General features: G+C 41.6%; 1 long non-coding RNA gene across 1 annotated transcript; it reads right to left on the reverse strand.

Annotated features, from left to right (window-relative positions):
* Positions 1-292: 292 nt before the first annotated feature.
* LOC142476974 (uncharacterized) lies at positions 293-2,536 on the reverse strand. Its single transcript, XR_012792098.1, has 3 exons — positions 2,090-2,536; positions 1,173-1,263; positions 293-364 (listed from the first exon to the last, which is right to left on the reverse strand). It is a non-coding gene; the product is annotated as an uncharacterized LOC142476974 (long non-coding RNA).
* Between the last annotated feature and the right edge of the window lie 24,089 nt (positions 2,537-26,625).

A 26,625-nucleotide genomic window follows, 5' to 3' on the forward strand; every position in this document is an offset into this window, starting at 1 on the left:
TTTCCAAATACACAGCCATGTCAAATTATGTCTAAGCAAAGTACACATCCATCTAATGTAATGGGTACGCCAAGTACACATCCATCTAATTTAATGGCTACGCCACATCCATCTAATTTGATGGGTACGCCAAGTACACAGCAAGCTCAAACGATGTTATTTCCAAATACACAGCCATATGAAATTATGTCTAAGCAAAGTACACACCCATTACAAACGCCCGCCTTTCCAAATATGCAACAGCTCTCACCACAAACAGCTATAGTGACACCCCTTACGTTACCTGGTTGTGTCAAAGTGCGCACACGTCTCCAACGGCCACCTTCAAGTCAACGTCCATTGACAAGATCACAAACATTGTTTTCTGAAAATAAATACATTTTGAAAAGAATATTTGTGTTGTGTGCTTATTTTTTAATGTTAGTGACAGAACATAGTATGTATGGCAAATACATACATATCCATACGTAACTTCATTGTATAATGTTTAAGTAACAAAGACCAAGTACAACTTACAAATACATGTTATTACATCATTTCAAGCCATCTATCTAAGAACTGTTGAAACTTGTGTTTCAAACATGATTGTATAAAATAACACTGCTATGACATTACACATTGTCATTTTAAATGTTAATGTCAAGTCAGTGTAATGGTCAACATTTGTACTAACTACATAGTGCACATTGTGAACATGTTTATCATGAATCCAAGGTGTACATGTTAAAATAGTTGCTTAACATGTACTTTTGTTTCTAATACTATCAGTAATCATGTTCAAATGTTTTTTTTCATTATGTAACTTACAACAGTGACTACACAACATATCATTAGCCTACAAAGTGTGTATATATATATGTGTGTGTGTGTGTGTGTGTGTGTGTGTGTGTGTGTGTGTGTGTGTGTGTGTGTGTGTGTGTGTGTGTGTGTGTGTATATATGACTAAAATAACTATAAAGCAGCGCATCGTGAGTGTGAGTATATAAGTGACAACATTATATTACGAACTATACGTGCAAATGTAAAAAATCTTCAATAACTGTCTATCCTAATGTTCTTGAAAATTACTGTAACATCTACATATCATATTAACGCTGATAATTGATAAATAACTCCATAAAGTTGATACATTAAATATAAATAACAAAATCATACTGAGGCCAAATACGAACCATGACTACAATAGTGGAATGATGTAACATTCATGTTGGTTTCGGGGGTCTCCGTCTGCTCTCAGGGGCCTCAACCACATCAGAATGGAATCTGCATGAAGGAGACAGGAGAGAGCGCAGGGCCCATAGTATCAAAAGATCACTTTTTGGAGGGGGAGGGGGGTTGAAACAAATGCATACATTACAATGGAATAACCACACTATAGCAAGATGTCCTGGACGTACACCACAGAGACCTGCCAGCAAGGCTGAATGTTTTGGAAATGTTTGGAACTTGTTTCCTAACTATTTACCTACCCAAGACATCTTTCTACAGTGTGGTTCTTCCATTTTTGTTAACTATAGTCTTGTACAACATAAATTACAGTTACCGTATGCTGGTGATTATGATCATGATATGCTTTCTAAACTTGAACCCTTGTGATAGCATTTTTTAACCCCCACTCCCTCTTCTCCTCAATATATGTAAGGTTTTATGTCAGATATGCAGAGATATATCACTGTCATGATTTAATACAGAAATACACTGTGGCCTAATGTAGGTTAAATTTTATAAAATAAGTAGTTGAAAACAAGTCTGCAGCTGCTTTTCAACACAGATTACAAACACAGGAGGTATTGTGTTTTAACCTTGAAGTTCTGAGCACAAATCTACTAAATGTATCCATGTCACTTATGAAACATGCTTACCTCAATAGTAAATCACACACTCTTTTTTGGAACACTGAAATGTCGCTTCATACTTACACTCCAGTTCGTCCTGCTGAAACCTATGCCGTTATAATATATAAAGCTATCAAAAATCAGCCGGGTGAAAAAGCAACAGTGCATCAAATTTTTCAATATATTGTTGAAAATTATGCATTCTACAGACAGTCCAGTAATCGTCAGAAATTGATGAATGCTATCAAACATACTTTGTGTATGAGAGATAATTTTCAAAGAATAGTGGCACGTCCTGGTCAGAGGCTTGGATTCTGGATTGTTGACGACAACTGTCACACTATGTTGGATCGTAGGAGTAATCTATTAGTAAGGAGAGAAAACAGAAGTGTGATGACTTCACACAGCGGATTCTCTAATGAGGCAAACCTACTTGACGGCTCACAGTATGAACAAGCACAGGATGAACATAAGTTTGCAAACTGTTCAAACTTCCCTCAAGAATACCAGTATGCATGTGAAGACAGAAGCACAAATACTTGCTTTGATCAGCCACAGTGCCTTGAGACAAGCCTGGAATACGTGCAAAACGAGATGGTGAACTACATGCAACCAGCTGAATATTCAATGATAGATTACAATATCTATGGAGATGAGATGACATCCATTCTGCATGGATTCCAGCAAGAACATGGATTCATGGAACCCTGGTAAATAGAAATAAATGTTTTTAATGAGTAATTTGTAAGTTATATAAATAACGTTCGCCCTTAATTATAATATCATATAATATGATGTTGACAAATTAGTCCATGACATGTTTACAAACATATATACTTTTGTGAGAATTATCAATCCTATTTGAATATTACTCTGAAACATATGTATGCTATGATAAAAAGCTTGCAATTAAAGTAGATCCACACAATTAGCATATCATCAATCATACGCAGTAAGCCTTGTGATTTGTTAATGTTATAAGTAGTATTATGTCTTTAAGGAATGAAGTCTTACTGTAATGTAATCCATATTGCGCTGTAATGGTAATTGCTCATGAATGAGTGTGCGTGTGAAGAAATGTACTATGCAAAGATACATTTATTTGGCTTATTAACGTACACGCGCAAATATATTTGTTGCCTGCATAGTGATCTTTTCTACAGTGACGCGCGTTGCTTTGTGAACTCACGTGAAAGTGAGCCTTAGTTTTCATGTATCTAGTGCCGTCACATGTAAGTCATATGTATGTGTGAGTAAATGGTACGGCAAATGCCTGTTCACAAATCTATCTGTATTGATGGATGTATGTGTACATGTGTGTGTGTGAGAATAAGAAACCAAATATTGTTTATTTTAGTTTAAGGTCTCATTACTACTTAGCGCAACAACTGAGATGTAATCAGTGAACACATGCAGTATCACATACCTCAACAACCATGACTACATATATACACACACACACATAGTCACACATAAGCAGACATAGTAGCAGTGAAAGGTAAGTGAGTAAGGAAATGGTTAATGATCCACAATGTATGTGTGCTCCCGCCTCCCTTCCATGCGTGCGCGTACATTCTATATAGTGTGGTGAGACAACAACAACCCAGCGCACGTCAGCATATGAAAATAAATATTGCGTGGCATGTTTGGACTGTGTCAGGCACGGATAGCGGGGGGTGGTCGTGCTGCGCGTGCACAACACTGCACAGTGATAGGCAGCATAAGGGGACAGCAAATGATTTTGATAGGAGAGGGTGTGGTTGTTGTTTTGCATGTGTATGACGTGAAGCGCTTGGGACAGCATAATTGGTTGGGAATAGATTGGGGGCGTGGCCACGCATCCGTCTCAACTGTGAATGTAAAAGCTAACACCAAAAAAAAAAAATGTATCTTCAACACAGGAAAAAACCTTCATCCTTAAGGTGCGTAGTGTCCATTTACACATTGAGTGCAGGGACATACATACACACACAGCGCACACTGAGGTGTGCGCACATGCCATTGAACATAGCCTGCATAAATGGGAGCACAGTAGTTGATGAAAGTAGCATAAGCAAATAACATGCTCTACCTGCCCATACAGAACATTCACAACTTTAATATTGTTTACACGGACAAAGTGCACCCTCATTGGAGGAGACGTTCACGTGACGTATTTACTTGAGAAACAACTTCACTTTAGTATCCAGCTTCTGTTTATGCGCGCGCAAAATACAATACAGTGGCATGTTTGAGGTGGAAAAAATCAGAGTTTCCTATGTAACATATTGTAAACAAATGTGTATTGTTTTTGCCCGTAACTCCCAAGCGGAGGTGTACCGGACTGGCAAAGGGTGCTGATAAACAACACATGGTCTTATCGCAGTTACCCCACAACACAATGATAAAGTTTTGCTATAATGGAAACCATTACTCGAGCACATATATCACACGCTTTGAAACGAATGAATTTAAAAAAAAAATGTACAAAAAAAAAAACATAGAACTGCAGCTTTAAAGCGCAGGGGGACATGTTGTGTTGCTTGCTTTCAATATGTCTATTAAGTAGTGCAACACAAGAATGTTTATAAGTAAGTATTTTAATGCATTTGTGTTACAACAGATATAAATTATATCCATTGTAATTAGCTGAGCAACGCGTATGTTTTTAAAGTGTGCTTTTGCACGCACGGCCATTAAAGCTGCAGTTCCATGTTTTAATAAAAAAAAAATTGTACATTTATTTTTGGACTTCAATCCTTTTATGTGTGCAATCTGTAATTACCTAAACAACTGTATAGCTGCAGCTCAATTCGTTTTCCATGTATTGATAGGTGCAAATTTGGTGACATATTAAAAGCTGCCATTTGTTTATAATCTGCTTGACTGGCAGTGGAAGCTCATGAATATTCATGAGCATTCCTGCAGTGACAAGTGCTAGAGGGAAGCCAGGGCTGACAGAGGGGTGTGCCACAGCTTGTGACAGGACATGAAGGGGCAGTGGCTTAGCAAATGGCTGTTAAAATACAATACAAGAAAATTGGTCTTTCAAAGTTGTTCATTTTAAAACAGAAAATGCTAACAAAAAAAATTCTTACTAATCAACTGATTTCTTGAACAAAACACACATGCAGGATATTGACTGAACTGCAGCTTTAACATATCATACACAAAGGCACATGCACAATAATGTCTGATGACCTAAGTGCGCACATGACAAAGTTGTGGATACATGCCGGAATGCATATTTTTTTACAACACATCAACGAAAACATTATCATTTAAAAAACGCACGTATCAATGAATACATAAGTACTATATCATGATATTAACAGTTTCTTTATGTTATGTCATTTCAGAGAAAACCGTTTGACATGGAGAAGCATCAAAGGAGAATTGAATATTGCAAAAGGATGCCGAAAACATTTTAGTTAGTTTGCTTAATGAATGTGAAAGCTTTATTAGATATTATACATTAAAGTTAAACAACACTACTTTATAAAGGCTACATGTGGGTGGTTCATGCACGTGTGACAATTTATGTTGTTCAACGAAGACACACAGAAACCGTACATAAATGCCATTATATTATGAAGTGTGTATGTGTATAGTGATATGTGCAAATTGTTATGATAAATACCTTGCCTGTAGCCACAATTATATTCCAATGTTGGTCTAGCATATTCCAAGAAAATAATTAACCATTAAAAGCATTACATAATGAATACATAGATGTGTTAATATTCATGATTACATATATAGATATGCATGTTAAAAGTAATAAAATGGCACATAAGTGTGTTTATAACAACATGTAGATTTGTGTAGAAACACATTATGAAAACATTCAATGAACTTTCTTTTTATTACAGAATGATCATTGTAATTGTAATAGCGACAATGTCAACGTTGACAGGTGTAATTTCATGATTACGTCTCATGGCCTATTGTAGTCTGTATTACATATAATGTGAAGAAGTTAGGACACATATAATCATACATATTATGTTTTACATGTTCACTTTGTTAATAGTTTATTCAAGATGATGTCTTAATAATGCATAAATTAGCATAATTACATAATAAATCACTAGTTTCATACATGAATGAACATGTACAACATGTATGCATCATGTCCACCTGACACATTGTAGTATTTTAGTACTTATCTGAAAGAGCAACAAAATAAGACTGACTTTTACATACCATACACATGTGGCCACGTACACACCGCATAACTTGGATACCTAATGTGGTGACGCAACACTATCCTATGGTAGTTGAAAATAAAAATAACATTAATATGACATGCAACAACATGACACACTATACAAAACTTTAGACATTTTCAATGTTAATGACCTGAAAAATATGTGGAAATCACTTTACGCCGTGTCTCCACCCCACTGGCAGTCTGCTCATCATCCCCTGCTGCATGTACAGGAGGTTCATCATCGAGACCCTCACGTATGTCGCCTGTTATATTGTTACTTAATGCAATGTTATGCAGAATGCAACAACTCATCACTATGTCAGCGACCTTTTGAGGCTTGTACTGTAGGACACCACCAGATTTATCCAGACATCTGAAACGACTTTTTAACAGTCCAAACGTCCTCTCAATAACTGAGCGAGTGGATATGTGTGCCGCATTACTGCACCGACACACTTTATTTGAGCAAATACCCGGTATGTACCTGGCAGATACCTGGAATGCGCCGCTCCTCACCTCTGACAAGCCCCGTTGCGTTTGCCTTCCCAGCCTGGGTTCATGCCTGGCTGATGGGCGGCTGATCTGTTAAATGATAATGATTAGGATTTAATAGGCTGCAATGCTTCGCGTGTCTACCAGATGGCATAAATTCATGAATTGTAATGCAGTATATATATATATACTGTGCAGTATTGCAGCCAGCGGGAATAAAATGCTTCAATCCCTGCTTGGAAAATAACTCAATGCACTCGGGCAGAAAACAGTCACAAACCTCAATACACCCGGGTATACCCGAATTCGTGGGACTAGCCAAGCTCGAATAAAGTGTGTCGCCAGTGTATAACGCTCCTCGGCAGGGGATTGTGAGTTAAGCAGTGGGGTTAGGAGCCACGTTCGAATACCATATCCCGAATCACCTAGAATACAGTGGGACAACAAAAGCTTCAGAATTATTATAACTATTGCCTGACAGACATGTACATATTGTATAACATCAACACATACATTAGACACACAATGTGGTTGTATTACATTTAAAGTATGTAACAAGAATTGTAAGGTCAAGATAACATCCATATACAGTATGTATTTATGTAACATACATTAGCAAACTTTCAAGGATAGAAGTATGTGTGATGTTACTAACAGACATGATCATAGCAAATGCATGAAAATTCTAATGCCTGCAGCTATGCTTCACATAATGTAACACATAATGTTGCTATAGTAAATGTAATGTCTATATCTCACTGTACGAACTGACATTTATGATATTTGTTAACATAACATTGAACCATTTAAAAACGTTACATATCAACTTTCATACAGTTTAAGAAATGGAAGATTCCAAAAATGTCTTCATTCATTATGTGTCCACAACACATACTTAAAAAAACCGTTCAACACACGAGTCTTCTATAAATATTTACTCACCCACCAGCCAACCATGACCATAAATACCAGCCTCAAATGCATGGTAGATTGATGAATGTTGCATAATATATGAGTCGTGGGTGGAACCAGGAAATCTGGCTACCACATTCAGAATTTTCATGTTAGCATCGCATACAACCTGCACATTAATGGAGTGAAAGTGTTTCCTATTACGGTACACATACTCCATTTCACCAGGTGCGAGCAGAGCAACATGTGTGCAATCAATTGCACCCATCACGCATGGTAGACCAGCTATGCTATAAAAAGCCTTCTTTAGTTCCAACCACTCTGTGTGCTCACTAGGAAAATGTATATAATTCCTAGCACGTCTATTCAGTGCACATAGAAACTGGGTAAGGGCGCGCGACATTGATGGCTGAGACACCCCACCTACTATGGCCACAGTTGACTGAAAAGACGCCGAAGCAAGAAAATGTAATGAGATCAGCATTTTAACAAGACCAGGTACTGCATGAACTCTGTCTGTTAACGGCTCTAAATCAGCTCTTAAGTCAGCATAAAGAGCCAATATTGCTGATGAACTCAAACGATAACGAGTAATTATTTCTGCCTCGCTCAGCCCCTCCAAATATGTACGATCACGAAAAAGACGTTGTCGGGGAACCCTCTCCCCAACCCCTGTCTCTCTTCCTCCCCTCTCCCTAGCCCCTCTCTCTCTTCCTCCCCTCTCCCTAGCCCCTCTCTCTCTTCCTCCCCTCTCCCTAGCCCCTCTCTCTCTTCCTCCCCTCTCCCTACCCCCTCTCTCTCTCTTCCTCCCCTCTCCCTACCCCCTCTCTCTCTTCCTCCCCACTCCCCCTCTCTCTTTCCTGTGTCTCCTAAATCCAAATGTGCATGTGCACGCATGAAAAACCAAACATCACTGTCTGTATCGTAAACCGCCATCTCTAGCTGGAAGGAAGTGTGTCATTAGCTTCCTTTAAATGTAGTTGTAATAACGTCACATGACTACTAATCACAGGAGGTGTTAATGATAAACATTAATTAACACAATGATACCTGTTGGATATCATTAATGATCAATTAATTTCATATGTCAAATTAAGTATAACATACAAATTGATGTATATATTACAAATGTATTTTTTATGTTTTGATAACTATTTAATACATAGCATATTGTGTAACACCTTATTATTGTGAACGGATTACACAGTAGAAACATGCACTGTCTGTAGCAATGTTAGATCAGGAACATCTCCAATATGTTATAAATGCTGGATTGCTGCAGACATAACACAGCTGAATTCACAGAGAGCATGATGAAGATTGTGTGAGGTAGCATGTAAAGCTAGCATCAACACAATTGAAAAACAGAGTGTAATCATTACATTATGTTGACCATCAAATGTAATCATTATTGAAAACATATACAAAATCAGTGAAATAAGGCCCTCATCATCCTTAGTGATTCATTGCAGGAATATTGCCCTTCATAACAGCATCTCACAATGTGAAAAACAACGCCTGCTTATATGTATATCAGTATATGAGCTACATGAACCAACATTAGCTGATCATTAATACTGAATACAGATTTGAGGCAGCATACAGGTAATGAAGAGGTGAACAACATTAGCAACAGCTAAAAGTTATTAACACACGTGGACATAATACCTGGTAATCATTAACAAATGAAAATAACACCCACAAAAGACGATCATAAGTCTACAATAAACATGACAAAAAAACCACAGAAAAACAACACACATTCCAAAAAGTTTTAGGACTTAACATACAGAAATAATAGAACATGGCAACGTGTGACTGCTGCCACTCAGGTGGTCACAGCATTTGAAAGGATGAAACAAAAATAAGGATAATGTCATACACACAAACACACATAAATGTACAAAGTGGCGTGACAATCCATTTCCCATACATCTGATGCATGCTGGGAAAATTAAAGCATGGGAATAATTATTGCCATCTGAAGCCATTCATCAGATGCAGGAAAAATGGATTTATTTTCTAAGTCAACACATATCGCTGCTCATCGAGCCGTCTGACCACCTATCTGCCAACTTTTTTGTGGTGGATTGTTTTTGGAGATAAAATCGCGTTTTTGACAAGCGAGAGCCAGCGAACGTCAGCGATCACTGACTCGCGGCTCTCTGAATAGCGCGAGTTTATCAACTATCGGAAAATGGTCGATAAGGGGCTGATCGCTGCGCAGACAGCGAGTTTCGGAAAGCGAAAAAAAAAGTCGTCGATAAACGCTGTTATCGAGCACTTATCGAGCACTTTTCGAGCCTATCTGAATACGAGTGCCCATTTTGGTCGATAAGTGCTCGATAAGGGCCTTATCGAGGCTTTCTGAATGAGGCCCATAATGCCTACTGCTATTCAGTAAGCAGTGATAAGTGGGTGATAAGAGACTGAATTGCTCCAAAAAAATTGGTCATAAAAAAAATCACTGAGGCAGCGGTGATAAGCCACTTATCACCACTTTTCGGCATGTTCATAAACTCGTGCAATTCTAGTAGCAGTGATTTGGCTATGAACGCCTATCACCGCTCTAGAATGGTGATTTTATCACAAAATTCTCACGCCAGAAAAAGTTGGCTTAAAGGTGTTGGAAACCTGCAGAGAAGCGGCGAGATGGGACTTAGAAAAAAAATGCATTTTTCCTGCATAGGATTGATGCCGGGAATCTCTGGAGCTGATATCCATTAATATTAGCACCAGAGACCCCTGGCATGAATCCTGTGCAATAAAAATGCATTTACAGTAAACTTCATTACCGTAGCGGATAGCAGCAGGACCCCCTACTTCCCGAGATACAGGCCCCGTTATGGGGGGCCAGTATCTCCTATGCATTTAAATGTCCGCGTCACGTGACCATGGGAATAAAATGCATAGGAGATACCGGCACCCCATAACGGGGCCTGTATCTCAGGAAGTAGGGGGTCCCTGAGGCTGAAACCAATGCGGTTCAGCTCAGGAGACCCCCTGCTCATTTAAAATATTAACAAAATTTAAATTTATACACATAAATTTCGGGTGATATTTGCACAGGGAGAGACGGCTCTCTCACAGCAGCTCTCTCTGCAGCAGATACAACTCGCCGGGTAAGGCCTTTTCACAGGGTCGTTCATCAGATCACCGGCTTATCACCCGTTTTGTGAATTTTGCTATGACAGGTAATGAAGGCTTTCTTAATACAGTGATAGCTACGCTCATAAAAAGGGTTATTTAAATGGTCCGGTGATTTTTTTTATGAACCTTCTCTGAATGAGGCCCTTTGTGCTTGCGTATTCAACATGATTCAGTAGCAAAACTCAGAATATTGTTTGTAAAGAACGTGTCAAAATGTTCAACTATTATAATGATTATTTAGCCCAGTTAATAATCATTAACTATATAAAGCCGCGGCCCCTTTTATTCTCCAACATCTCCGAATTTTTCCGGGATTTTTTTCCGAATGCCACGCACTTCACCGCACTTCACCACGTTCATGCCGCATTCTGACCGCATTTATACCGCATTCATGTTGCATTCACACCCGCGGTTGATGCGCGGTTGGTGTGTTTATTGATAATCGTTTGGATTTAATTGGTTGCAATTCTTCGCGTAATACCACAGTGGTCCATTGTAAATTGGCCTTGGGACTGAACGAAGAAGTTACAATAATGTATCAATTTAGGCATTTCATATAAAAAAAAGACAAGCACAGTTTCTGGTCTGGTTATTGTTCTGAGAGTCCTGCCATAAGTGCACAACTGCAGTCCGTGTTCCAAAAACCCGACAGAACGTACACTTTTTTAATATGGGCCGCGATTAATGCAACAGATGATAAGATGGCAACAGTTGTTCTGATTTATCAATATTTTATCGAAAACTATGACTTTTACAAATTTTCGCCAGATGCTCACATTTTTTTCGTATTGATCCCAATTTTATTGGAGGGTATTGGTGTGTATCACCGGGTTTTTCCCATATCTATGATCATGGAGACGGCAAAAGGCGAAAGGTCATGTTAAAACCAACTAAGAAACGCCAGTCGCTGGCAAGCAATGCGACAGCGACAGCGACAGCTTCCAATAACGATCCGACCGTCAGTGCAAACCTGGTGACCGGCAACCCTTGCTGTCTGTCCCCGCCCGGATACCTGCAGCCTGAGCCGGATTCGCGTACAGTTTCGAGCTAGCTTGCATGTACCTAAGCGATTTCCAGTCTCATCAGCTGACTACAGGTGTAGTAGTCCCGCTGTCACCTGTCAACGACGTGTATGATCAAGAATACGGGACTGGCAGTGGCTCGGCGCCAGCTGATAGGGAAAGTCTATGGTGAGTAATGTTGCTGTATTTTATTCTGTTTTTTTTATTTTGAAAATATCAATATCAGTGCGATTCAAAAGTCAAGCGATTCTCCTGTAAGCAATATCATTGGCTGAGCGGCTTCAACAGTAGATACTGCACAATTGGTGAAAAGCTAGTCGCATGCGCATTGGAACCATCTTGAAACGCATACTGTATGCGTGTCATCACATCGACGGTAAGCGCATGCGCATGTGAACAGGAGACGCCCCCCGAGAAAATTATTGATGGGACTGACTGTGGGAACTTCTTTAGGGGACTGACTGACTGACCATTACAGTAAAACTTTTACTTTTTTTTGTTCCTCAGAATAGAAAACTTTCTCATCTCATGCGGAAAATGGCAAATGGAGGGATTTCGATGGATAATATCGCTTTGTGTTACAATGCCTGCACATTGCTGAATCTGAGTAAAAAAAACACATACCGGATTCTACAGTTTAGTGGCCGTTGTTATTGAGTAGGATAGAATACCTGAAACAGTATGCAGCTGTTTTCAGACCGTAAACAATACTTTTTTTTATATATACTGTATAATTAACCCGAAAAAATAAAAAGTATGCATTTATTCTACATGTATTATGTTAGTATGGTTTACAGTCAGCACAACAGTATGGTGTTATTAAAAAAAATTCTTTATTCAGGAAATTTAAAAAACGCAACATCTCCTTTATTAAAGTACAGAAAGTCAAAACATTTACAGTAGGATGGTGTACAGAACAGTCAGTCAGGCCTGCAAAACTCCAGTCCTCGACGGCTGCAAACAAGCCCGGTTTTCACGATAACTTTGAGAACCGGGCCTGTTTGTGGCCCTCGGGGACTGGAATTGTGCAGGTTATGGGTACAGTAAGTAAAAACATTTCTTTATTAGTACAAGTTAAAACACGCAACATCTCCTTTATTAAAGTACAGCAAGTCAAAACATGTACAGCACAACAGTACTGTATGGTGTTATTAAAAAAAATTCTTTATTCAGGAAATTAAAATAATGCAACAACTCCTTTATTAAAGTACAGAAAGTCAAAATATTTACAGTAGGATGGTGTACAGAACAGTCAGTCAGGCCTGCACAATTCCAGTCCTCGAGGGCCGCAAACAGGCCCGGTTTTCAGGATAACCTTGAAAACCGGGCCTGTTTGTGGCCCTCGGGTATTGGAATTGTGCAGGTCCTGTGTACAGTAAGTAAAAACATTTCTTTATTAGTACAAGTTAAAACACGCAACATCTCCTTTATTAAAGTACAGCAAGTCAAAACATTTACAAAAACATTTACAAAAAATAAACAACAGTTGAACAGTCACGCAAATGCGACACCCACCAGATTGTCCTTCCAGGGCCGATGCCTTGCATGGCGCAAAATGCCATGAATGGAGTCTCAAATGATTTTCATTAAAGGATCTGTTATTAAAAAATAGCGCCGCAATTCCTCCACAATAGTCCTTCTTAAATTTTCAGGAAGCGCCCTTTTTTCACGATTTCCTTCGTAGTTCACTTTGTAGACCCACCCGCAGTACACCAAGTAGGACACGTGGTGGTTAAAAATTAACATGGCATATTTCAGGGGTAAACCAGCACTCATCACCCTATACTTCTCCCTGAGTGCCGGTGGCAGCTCGCGCAGGATGATGTTTGGCACCGTCTCAATGCAAGCGTATGTAGGTTGGGTTCTGGGAGCGGGTGTGCTTCTGTGAGCGGGTGTGCTTGTGGCGGCGGGCGAGGGTAGGTTGTCTGGGAGGATGCTTTCCTCCTGTCCTGGTCGCCGTGTTGTCTCCTGGCGTGGTCTTGATGGGGTTGTCATGTTATCCTCCTCCTCAACGGCATACATGTACACAAATTCTTCTGGTGGAGGGGGTGAGCTTGGTGTTGGAAGGCCGGTCGAAGGTCCCATTCACAAAACCATGCCACCTTCTTGCTCCAGCGTCGGGGATACATTGGCATGAACACCAAGCAAATTTTGTATCCCCGCTATGTCAGTCTCTATCTTCTCCATCCGTTGATCCATCTTCGGCAGCGTCGTCAAAGAGGGATGGAGAAAGTGACCTGTGGATTTCCAAGCAAGAAGCGGCAGAGTCGTCTAAGTGTAATGGAGAAAGTGAACTGTGGATTTCAGGGGCACCAGCATCAGCGTCGTCGAAGAGCAGTGGCGAAGATGGCCTGTGGGTTTCCGGAAGAGCGGCGGCAGCATCGTGGACGAGTAGTGGAGAAGATGGGCTGTAGATTTCCGGGAGAGGGGGGGCAGAGTCGTCAAAGCATAAACGAGGAAGAGGCCTGCGGGTTCGATGGGTTGGCTGCCATTTGTTTTGCGTTGTGTGTACATCACCGAATTTCTTCTTGACATAATAAGGCTTACGTGTTTTAAAACACTTAGCCTTTGAGGTCAGCAGAAGGTTTTCTTTATTAGCCATAGCCTGTCGCTTTTGCCTTGGCTTGGAAACGGCTGCCGCCATCGCCGCCGCTGCCTTTTGCTTTTTCTGCATGACAGGCACGGCAGAGGCGAGTGGGTTCCTGCTTCTGTAGAATCGGGGTTGATCCATGGAAGCAGATGGCACAATGCAGTATCTTGACAAGGGCAAGTTGAGATAAAGATCATCGAGTGGCGGGCTATGCAAAGTGTGTAACCTTTTATGCATGTTGACGAGGTACAGGTGTTAAAGTGGGCGTACTCTAATGTGAGTCATTAACGTATAAATACACCATCCATTTTGTGAATTCATTGCACATTCAATACACATCGACTAAACATCGAATATACATTCATGAGTTTGTATTTCTTTCTACTCGCAGCAATGCCTGTTAAAAAGATTTCAAAGGATCTCAGCATGAGAATTAAGGAGATGTACACGAGCGGACAATGAATTGCAGATATCCAACGCTGGTTAGATGCTTCTGGCCTCGTTGTGCCATCAACCACCGTGTGCTATCATGCACACGGAAAAACCAGACAACGCACGAGGACATCAACGGTAACTAACGCGTAAGTATATTTATATAACTATATAAAACAGTATATATATCATTGTTTATATTGCTGCATATTAATAGAACTATATATTGTGTAGATCTATCTAACTTTATAGTTATTTCGGTATATTTATATAACAACAGTATATATATATTCTTTATATTGCTGTATATTAATAGAACTATATTTTGAGTAGATCTATCTAATTTTAAAGTTATTTCGGTATATTTATATAACAACAGTATATATATTGTTTATATTGATGCATATTAATAGAACAATACAGTATATTGTGTACACTGGCGACACACTTTATTCGAGCTTGGCTAGTCCCACGAATTCGGGTATACCCGGGTGTATTGAGGTTTGTGACTGTTTTCTGCCCGAGTACATTGAGTTATTTTCCAAGCAGGGATTGAAGCATTTTATTCCCGCTGGCTGCAATACTGCACAGTATATATATATAAACTGCATTACAATTCATGAATTTATGCCATCTGGTAGACACGCGAAGCATTGCAGCCTATTAAATCCTAATCATTATCATTTAACAGATCAGCCGCCCATCAGCCAGGCATGAACCCAGGCTGGGAAGGCAAATGCAACGGGGCTTGTCAGAGGTTAGGAGTGGCGCATTCCAGGTATCTGCCAGGTACATACCGGGTATTTACTCGAATAAAGTGTGTCGGTGCAGTAGATCTATCTAATTTTATAGTTATTTTGGTATATTTCTATAACAACAGTATATATATTGTTTATATTGCTGCATATTAATAGAACTATAGTTTGAGTAGATCTATCTAATTTTAAAGTTATTTCGGTATATTTCTATAACAACAGTATATATATTGTTTATATTGCTGCATATTAATAGAACTATATTTTGAGTAGATCTATCTAATTTTAAAGTTATTTCGGTATATTTATATAACAACAGTATATATATTGTTTATATTGCTGTATATTAATAGAACTATATTTTGAGTAGATCTATCTAATTTTAAAGTTATTTCGGTATATTTATATAAAAATAGTATATATTGTTTATATTGATGCATATTAATAGAACAATACAGTATATTGTGTAGATCTATCTAATTTTATAGTTATTTTGGTATATTTCTATAACAACAGTATATATTGTTTATATTGCTGCATATTAATAGAACAAAATATTGTGTAGATCTCTATAATTGTATACTATTTTTTACTGCAAATGATGTGCTGTGCTTGTGGCCTACTGCACTGTAACTAACCGGATTGTTGTTTTTCTGCACATTGTAGGGAGACAACTCTTCTGGTCGACAAAATAAGTGAAGAGAATGATGAGAAGAGTGCATTAAGGGTCAAATACACTCTGCAGCAAAATCACAATCTCACTGTATCCAAGACCAGTATAAAGAAGATGAGATGCAGAATTGGATGGAAATATGGACGTGTGAGTTTAGTACTGGACAGTAAAGGATGTAAAAGTGTTGTTTAAGAAACTGTACTGTACCTCTAAAATTATTTATTCCTTGTCATTACAGAGCGTACCCTATGATAAGGGATGTTAACAAAATCAAGAGAGTGGTCCAAGGCCCAGGCATGGATCGACAGTGGAGAAACTTTCCAGGATTGCATCTTCACTGACGAGTCTACTGTTTCGCTGGAGAGATTTGCCACCTTTGCATTCCACAAAAAAAGGTTGCATATCTATGAAGGCACGTCCAAAACACCCAGTGAAGATGCATGTGTGGGTGCCATCTCTAGGCGTGGACCAGGATGCATCGCCATCTTTGAAGGTACAGTAAAATGTATGTCACACGCTTTTGCCTTATGCACTGTACTGTACTAGTGTGCAGTTTTTTGAGCACTTTCTTTTCTTGTTATAGGAATCATGAATAAAGCTTTCTTCCAAGAGAAAATTGTGCCTGAGATTGTGGAATACATCACACGTGAGTTCCCGGATGGTCACCGTTTCTACCAGGACAGCGATCCAAAGCACACCGCATCAACAGCGCATATTCTTGAGCGCGGTATCAACTGAGTGAAGATGCCAGCTGAGTAAGTGCGGTAACCGTGTCTCATTTTATCCCACTGTTTTTACTTTGTTCTGTATCTCTTAACTAATTGTCCTTTTTTCCTCCTCCAATGACAGATCGCCAGACTTCAATCCTATCGAAATGGTTTGGCATGAGCTGAAGGACTATATTCGAAAAGTCGTGAAACCCTCCAAAAAGGATGAGTTGGCGCAAGACATACTGAGTTTTTGGAACGATGTACTCACCGTGGAACGATGCAATAAATATATTGACCATATTGCGACTGTGTTGCCCATTGTTATTGCGCGTAATGGGCAAGCATCAGGAAGGTAGTATGGTATAGTACTGTACTGTAGTATTGTAAGTACAGTATGATACAGGTAAGTATGGCACAGATTTTTTCTTTCCCAGTAGTCAGAGTATACAGTAGTTCCAGTATAGACTAGTTTGACAGTACTAACTGCATATTGTAGTCCAATATGGAGTAGATATACAGAACAAAATGTGACAGTACTATACAGCACACAATGCCATAAAACAGTATGCACATAACTGCACTAATTTTTTGTTTTCTTGTCTTTTCAGAAAAAAAGGATGGACTGGGGGAGAGGGGTGGTATCGTGTAAAGTCTGTGAACTGTTTGTACAGTTAAGTGTACAGTATCTAAACTGCAGTCATGATGTACACAAAACCTCTCCTTTCTCAATGAACTACTGTACTGTACAAAGAATGAGGAAGAAGATAAAGATGGAAAAAATTATATTACTATATATATTTTATTATATATTATATATTATTAATTAATATTATTATCAATGTGCATTATTCATGATTATCCACCGGCCCTCAATTTCCATCTGACAGAAGAACTGAATAAAGACTGCATTTTGTATTATTCATGAATATTTTTATATTTGTTTTTTTTGTTCCTGATAAAATAAAATAAATATTTATTTACATTCATGATAATCATAATCATTGACAACCCCCCCCCCACACCTCACCAAAGAAAAAGAAAGAATGACAAAAAGTGGTAATTTACTGCATCAATAACATGAATCAGATAAAAAAAAATGTAACTCTCAATTTCACAGTGCTGTGCAAATCAGATTTACATATCAAATTCGAGAAGGGATTTTCAAAAGCGTTACCGTAAATAAAGCCTCAAAGGTTTGGGGGGGTGGATGGGTGAGTCATGCGCAGTAATCATCAGCTAGCTCCCTTCCCAAAGAGGATTACAGAGATGTGACAACAATAGGAAAATTAGGCATGCAGGCGCAGAGAGGTGATGCTCGGCTAGGGATGGATTAAAAACACAATGGCAAGCTTCAGAAACTGAATGACTCTGTAGAGGTGTCTGTCGATAAGAGTTTCAAATCCTTGAGTGAGCCTTGTGTGTGTGCATGGGGGAGGGGGGTACAGGGTACAGCTGCATGAAGGATTAGCTGTACTGCAGTTCAAAGAAATGGCATATTTTCAAAAGGCATGTCATCATAATAATTTGATCCCTACACCCCCAAATACAGTACATAAAAAGCACACAAATCAACCATGTGCAGTCAAACGCAGTGTCGCAGTCAAAAGCTACAGCACAGATTGAATATCGTAATATCAAGATGGTTTCGGCAGGCTTGTGGAGAAAATAAAAATAAAAAATGAGGAAACAAATTTTTTTTTTTTGGTCACTCACTCTTGAACTTCGCAAGCAAGCTGTGGTGAATTTACAGATGCATGCTTGTGGAGAAAATAAAAATAAAAAATCACTCTTGAACTTCGCAAGCAAGCAGGAATGTGATTGAAACCAGAAAGACACACATTCAAAGGAATGGTGTGGGAGAGGTGTACTGCACTGTAGAGAAGATAAGAAGTTGAAATACCCTGCATTGCAGTAAATTATCCTGTGTGTGCGGGGGCGAGCGAGGGGAGAGCGCTGTATATGCCAAAATGTGATACTGTTACAGTACTGTACACGCCTATGCGTTTCAACAATTTTCAAATGAGACATACTGTACAGCACTGCAAATGCATGTATAAATATGCTAATTTACAATTACTGCACGCGCACACGCAGACTGTGTACTGACGTAGGTTGAACTGCTAAAGTATTAGACTTCAAAGACAACAGCTCGCGAACGCCCCCCTGAGTTTTTAGACGGTATTGCAGTATTGCAGACAGCGATAATAAAATGCTAATATTATGAGCGCTAAAATACCGCAATACACTCCGGACAAAAAAAAAACAAAATGCATCTGTCCACGGTTATCAGAGTTGTGCAGCTACGGCCGCACGAGGCTAAAGGCGGCCGCCACTGTATATATTATATATTATATTATATATATGTATATACAGCTAAACCCCGTTATAACGCGGGTCTCGGGGTCCACCCCGAGACCACCGCATTACTAACGGGGTCGCGGGAAAAAAAATGGCCGCCGCTTTAATGCAGATTCATCCCGCGGGACAGGAGATGGGAGCGGGCATGTCCCTCCGCTCCCCGCTTCCCCCTGTCACCGCAGGACAGCCCGCGGGGCAGGAGATAGGAGCGGGGATGTCCCTACGGTCCCCGCTTCCCCCTGTCACCGCGTGACAGGCCGCGGGGCAGGAGATGAGAGCGGGCATGTCCCTCCGCTCCCCGCTTCCCCCTGTCACCGCAGGACAGCCCGCGGGGAAGGAGATGGGAGCGGGGATGTTCCTCCGGTCCCCGCTTACCTCTGATCCCTCCACGTGCCCGGTGCTCCCGCTGCCTGCATGGAGGTGGTAGCGGGGGGTTTCTTCTCCCCACCGCTGTCCCTGGCGCTCCCGCTGCCTGCGCGGGAGGAGGGGGGGGAGTGGGTGGTGGTGCTGGTCGCGGCCTTTCCTCTGCTCCGACCCCACCCCCGTCTGTGTAGAGTGAGAGAGTGTGTGTGTGTATGTATATATGGGAGAGAAATTGTGTGTATGTGGGTGTGAGTGTGTGTAAGTGTCTGTGAGTGTGTGTAAGTGTCTGAGTGTGTGTGTGTAAGTGTGTGTAAGTGTCTGTGAGTGTGTGTAAGTGTGTGTAAGTGTGTGTGAGTGTCTGTGAGTGTCTGTGAGTGTCTAAGTGTGTGTAAGTGTGTGTAAGTGTCTGAGTGTGTGTGTAAGTGTGTGTAAGTGTCTGTGAGTGTGTGTGAGTGTGTGTGAGTGTCTGTGAGTGTCTGTGAGTGTCTGTGAGTGTCTGTGAGTGTGTGTAAGTGTGTGCAGTGTGTGTGCAGTGTGTCAGTGTGTGCAGTGTGAGCAATGAGCAGTGTGTGTGCAGTGTGCAGTGTGTGTGCAGTGTGTCAGTGTGTGCAGTGTGAGCAATGAGGAGTATGTGTGCAGTGTACAGTGTGTGTGCAGTCTGTGAGTGTGTGTAAGTGTGTGTAAGTGTGTGTGAGTGTCTGTGAGTGTCTAAGTGTGTGTAAGTGTCTGAATGTGTGAGAGTGTGTGTGAGTGTGTGTGAGTGTCTGTGAGTGTGTGTAAGTGTGTGCAGTGTGCAGTGTGTGTGCAGTGTGTCAGTGTGTGCAGTGTGAGCAATGAGCAGTGTGTGTGCAGTGTGCAGTGTGTGTGCAGTGTGTCAGTGTGTGCAGTGTGAGCAATGAGCAGTGTGTGTGCAGTGTGCAGTGTGTGTGCAGTGTGTCAGTGTGTGCAGTGTGCAGTGTGTGTGCAGTGTGTCAGTGTGTGCCGTGTGAGCAATGAGCAGTGTGTGTGCAGTGTGCAGTGTGTGTGCAGTGTGTCAGTGTGTGCAGTGTGAGCAATGAGCAGTGTGTGTGCAGTGTTCAGTGTGTGTGCAGTGTGTCAGTGTGTGCAGTGTGCAGTGTGTGTGCAGTGTGTCAGTGTGTGCCGTGTGAGCAATGAGCAGTGTGTGTGCAGTGTGCAGTGTGTGTGCAGTGTGTCAGTGTGTGCAGTGTGAGCAATGAGCAGTGTGTGTGCAGTGTGCAGTGTGTGTGCAGTGTGTCAGTGTGTGCAGTGTGAACAATGAGCAGTGTGTGTGCAGTGTGCAGTGTGTGCAGTGTGTGTGCAGTGTGTCAGTGTGTGCAGTGTGAGCAATGAGCAGTGTGTGTGTAGTGAGTCAGTGTGTGCAGTGTGAGCAATGAGTAGTGTGTGTGCAGTGTGCAGTGTGTGTGCAGTGTGTGTGCAGTGTGTCAGTGTGTGCAGTGTGAGCAATGAGCAGTGTGTGTGCAGTGTGCAGTGTGTGTGCAGTGTGTCAGTGTGTGCAGTGTGAGCAATTAGCAGTGTGTGTGCAGTGAGTGTGTGCAGTGTGTGCAGTGTGCAGTGTGAGCAATGAGCAGTGTGTGTGCAGTGTGTCAGTGTGTGCAGTGTGAGCAATGAGCAGTGTGTGTGCAGTGTGCAGTGTGCTGTGTGTGTGCAGTGTGGCAGTGTAAGCAATGAGCAGTGTGTGTGCAGTGAGTGTGTGCAGTGTGTGCAGTGTGCAGTGTGAGCAATGAGCAGTGTGTGTGCAGTGTGTCAGTGTGTGCAGTGTGAGCAATGAGCAGTGTGTGTGCAGTGTGCAGTGTGTGTGCAGTGTGTGTGCAGTGTGTCAGTGTGTGCAGTGTGAGCAATGAGCAGTGTGTGTGCAGTGTGCAGTGTGTGTGCAGTGTGTGTGCAGTGTGTCAGTGTGTGCAGTGTGAGCAATGAGCAGTGTGTGTGCAGTGTGCAGTGTGTGTGCAGTGTGGCAGTGTGAGCAATGAGCAGTGTGTGTGCAGTGAGTGTGTGCAGTGTGTAAATACGGGAGCCACGGGAAAACCGCGTTATAACCGAATCGCGGTATAACGAGGCGCGTTATAACGGGGTTTAGCTGTATATATATATATATATTTGGCATGGAAGCATCAGATAGATTATTCACACATGAGAAATCCTATACTGTTTAGTTCACATGTATGCACGTGAAATATGTTCACATACACACTTGATTATTGCACATTGTTCAGTATGTTTGGTGAACATTAATGAACGGAACTAATTGAATAAGAAGAAGAAGAAGAATTATAAGAAATTGCCTATTTTTTTGGCTAATCTTTGGGATGAATGTCTGGTAGGCCTTGCAGTAGGATCATGTGCACGGTTTCTTGATCGTTGACTTGTTCTTGACGTTGGATGCTGGGCCAGTGTCAATGGTTGATCCGGTGCCAGGGGTTGGGCTAATGGTTGATCCGGTGCTGGGGTTTTGGCCAATGGTTTATCCGGTGCCGGGGGTTGGGCCAATGGTTGATCCGGTGCCGGGGGTTGGGCCAATGGTTGAGCCGGTGTCGGGGATTTGGCCATTAGTTGAGCCGGTGCTGGGGGTTGGGCCAATGGTTGAGCCAGTGCCAGTGCCAGTGCCAGTGCCAGGATTTGGGCCATGGGAATTGCCTGTGCCATTGAATCCTGCTGTACCATTGCCTGTGTCTCTGGCTCTCTTTGTGTCTCTGGCTCTCTTTGTTTCTCTCGCTCTCTTTGTGTCTCTTGCTCTCTTTGTGTCTCTGGCTCGGATAGTATCTCTTGATCGGATAGTACTGATGCAGCTACCGTTATTCGAACGCGCCTTGAATCAGTTTTCGTGTTGACCGCTGTATTCCATTCAGTATTTTCTCATTTTATCACTATTCATGCCGCGTTCGCGCATTCCGGCTCCGGGCAACCGGACGCGGTAGATCTGTTTAATGTAATGGTTTATTGTTTCTTTGGATGCAATTCTTCTCGTATCCGCCATGTGGCAGAATTAATGAATTATAATTTGGGTGTTATTCTTTACGTATCCGCCAGGTGGCAGAAATGTATGCAATTAATGAATTGGATTGAATTGGAATGTGTATTTGCAACATTGCTTTGCTACTTTGTAAGGGTGCAGGTGTTTAAAACAGATACTGGTGTACATACTTACAATGGCCCATTGTGAATTGACCTTGTTTTTTCGAAGACGTTATCAAATTAGGCGATCTTAATAAAAAGCATTAAAATACTCAATGTTTGCCTTTTTTTTAACATTCTTTCCCCGCACAATTGCTGAGTGGACATTATGGCTACACCACAGACGTATAAAAAACCTGACTGTAGTTATGCGTTTTTAATATATTCAGCGATTAATGCTGCAGCACCAGCACCGGTGTCCGGTCCGACCATTAGTGATAACCTTGTGAACGGCAATCCTTTGCACTGTTACCTGTCCCCGCCAGAATACCTGGAAAATTTCCAGCCTGAGCCTGATTTTGCGTTCAGGTACCAGCAAGCTTGCATATACCAGAACCAGTACCAAAATGTTTTCCAGCATCATCAGCTGTCAACTACAAATGTAGCAGGCCAGCTGTCACCTGTCAGCTATAATGCAGACTTGAGGAGTCACAGTGAGTCATCACCACCCGTTTGGCAAAGCTTATAAAGAAGGTACAGTATACAGTAATGTACTGTACTACACTGTATTACACTGTACTACAGTATAATGTACATGATAGTCTTAAGTTTTTAGCTGCAGTTCAAGCTGCCGTGTGTCAAAAATAAAATTTATTTTAAAAACAATACCGTAGTACTGTAAGTATTTTACAGTACATTACTGTACTAGTACTACTGTACTTACAGTATGTGCATCAATTCCATACAGTACTTTACTGTATGCGAGTTGAGGGGATGTTTCTCTGTTGAGTGCACTTTGAAGAATGATTTGATTGGCCGCTGAAGTACGTGACGCTGCTGCAGTGCAGCTTACAAATATAGGGAGAGGGTGGGGCTCAAGAGTCAGAGCCAATCAGAAGTTTGTTCTCATCGTCCACAACGGTTGAACGGCTGCTTTAATTCCCAATGAAGCGACTTGACGCATGCGCAATACCAATAATAATAGCATATTTTTTTGTTTTTCCCCAGAAACGAAACTTTGTCATCCAGCGCAAAAAGACAAAAGAAGGGATTTGAATGGACCTCTAATATTGCTTATTTTAAAAGTTGCTTTCGCATTGTTTGCTAAGTGGGCAAACATTTAGTGACAGTGCCATTTTTATCTATCTATAGAACAATTGTGAGCTTTATAGAAAACCTTATACTGTACAGTACTGTATGCTGCTGTTTTAATATTAAATTATTTTTTTACATTGTACAGTACTGTCATCACCACTACTGTTTTACAGTATGTTTCATTGCGCAACGTTTCTTATAAACACCAAACATAAAAATGTATATCTTTTATTCCATACTGTACTGTAAGTATTAATGATTTTTTTTAAATTATTTTTTAATAACCGAGAAATGCCCTATCTTTCCATACTGTACAGTACTGTATGTGAAGTGCGATGCTTGGTTGAACTGTTCATAACCATAAAAAAACAAACAGAAAATGATTAAACACATTAAACAATAAAACAATGCTAATTTTTTTTTTTTTGGATGAAAAACTTTTGCACTACACTACTGTAGAGTGTGGGAAAAGTCGTTAGCAAGAGGGGTGCCACTCCAAGCACATGCCCTTGTATGCCTCATCAGGCCATTTATAGTGTCTCTCACAGCTCTAATAACTGTAGGGCTAACACGGAAATAACGCTCTAGTTCATTCAAAATGTTATTTCTTAAATTTGTTGGCAGAGCCCTCTTTCTTTTATTTACTTCATAATTTACACTGTGGGTCCAACCGCTGTACATCTCAAAAATGACATGGTGTTTAAATATTGCAAGGGAAAATTTCTGGGCTACACCAGCACATCCAGTCCTGTATTTCTCCCGGTCGTTCTGGGTCAGGTCGGTCAAGATGATGTCTGGCATCGTTGGAAGCCTGGGTGCTTGGTATTTCTGGCAGTGGGCGAGGGCAGGCGGTGTGGGAGGAAGATTTCCTCCTGTTGTGGCCTTACCGGGGATGTCACCTCATCCTCAAGGGCATACAGGCACACATATTCTGATGGATGGGGTGAGCGTGGGGTGCTTGGTGAGGGAAGCTTGAAGATCACGTCATGCTGGCCACCCTCCTGCTCCTGCGTCGGACATACTGGTACAGGAACAGGGACAGGAACTCACAGGAAAGAATACATCCCCACAATCTTCCTTTCCATCTTCTCCATGTTCCTTGCCATCTTCTCCATGTTACTTGCCATCTTCTCCATGTTACTTTCCATTTTCTCCATGTGCATATCCATACTCAACATGGTCTCCAAAAGAAGATCAACCTTTTTCTCCGTGCTGTAGACATCTGCGTAGGTGGGTGGTGGAGAAGGTGACCAGGAGAGCAGAAATGTCGAGGATGGGTTGTGGAGCATTTGAGCCGGGAGTTGACAGGAGAGCAGCAGCGTAGAGGATGGGTTGTGGATCTTGTCGGCAGGGGGTTGACAGGAGAGCATCAGCGTCGAGGATGGGTTGTGGATCTGGTCGGCAGGGGTTTGACAGGAGAGCATCAGTGTCGAGGATGGGTTGTGGATCTGGTTGGCAGGGGGTTGACAGGAGAGCATCAGCGTCGAGGATGGGTTGTGGAGCATGTTGGCAGGGGGTTGCCAGGAGAGCATCAGCATCGAGGATGGGTTGTGGAGCAGGTGAGTGGAGGGTGCAAGGAGAGAATCGGGATTCCACTTGACTGGCACAGTGCTAAGTGTGCCGATCTTCTTCTTTACAAAATAAGGCCATGGGGTCATAACCTTTTGAGCCTTTGGAACATTTTCTTTATTCTGCTTTGGTTTTTGCTTAGGTTTTGGCTGGGAAACAGCTTCCGCCTTTCGCTTGGCCGGCACGGCAGAAGCAAGGTGGTTCCTGCGTCCGTAGAATCGGGGGCGATCCATGGAAACAGATGGACAAATGCACAATGCAGTATCTGGACAAGAGCAAGTTCAGATAGAGATCAGTGTGTGAGAGTCTATGCAATTTGTCTCACCTTTTATTTAAAATGTTTCGCTTGCATGGACACGAGGTGCAGGTGTTAAAAGTGGGCTGTGTACTAATCGTGTCGAGTGATGCTGAGGCACATTAAATTAAAGTATAAATGCACCATCCATTTTGTGTATTCAATGCACATTCAATACACACCGAATTCACATCGAATTGCTCTGTGTGTGTGTCAAGAGAGAGAGGGTTTGGCCCGGTATTAAAGGGGTTACACCCCATTTGGCCACCCCCTGCTCTCACTTGGGAAGCAAGGGGTTAACTGGACTGTGGTACAGTAATGTGTTTTACCCTGCTTCAGCACCCAAATGTATATTCCCCTGTAAATGTGTATTGTTCCCATTCCAGTGTCTACACCAACACATACACTGGGATCTATGCGGGAGGGAAAGGGTTAATGTTAATTCAGTGATTATAGCCCTTTGTTCCATTTTCCCGCCTTTGCAGGCTCCATTTTGCAGCTCCCCATAGGTCGCCGTTGCAGCTCAATATGATCCTATGGGGAAACTGGCGATTTGGACCCATTTTCATCGGAAGACCTGCAGGTGGCGCCCGAGAGGAGAAGTGGCGGTTCCCCATTGTAAGTCAATGGAGCCATTCATTTCAATAAGGATTCCTCGACGCCGACCTCCAGGAATGGGTTGGCAGCCATCCAAACCGCAGACCGCAGAAGCGGATACAATATCTGAAAAAGAGCTTTTGATCAAATTAGTTCAAGTACAATTGGCGTGGGAGACTTAGGTTCTAGGGCACCCAGAAATAAAATTATTTTTGCCCCTAGACCCTAGGAACCCCACCACACGACCACCACCGGGTCCGAGAATGAGGAACCCCCGTAAAGGTTCGCGCCATTGACTCTAATGGGAGCGGAGGTCCCATTGAATCCTATGGCGGCGCCAGCCCATGCATTTCCTATGGCGGCGCCGGCCATATTGATTCCAATGGGGGATAGCCGCGTGGCTTTAAAACTGCTAAGTCCGAAAGGGTAAAAAGTGTAAGCCTATATCTCCGGTTC

The sequence above is a fragment of the Ascaphus truei genome, unplaced genomic scaffold, assembly GCF_040206685.1.
Source record: "Ascaphus truei isolate aAscTru1 unplaced genomic scaffold, aAscTru1.hap1 HAP1_SCAFFOLD_1830, whole genome shotgun sequence".
NCBI classification, from domain to species: domain Eukaryota; kingdom Metazoa; phylum Chordata; class Amphibia; order Anura; family Ascaphidae; genus Ascaphus; species Ascaphus truei.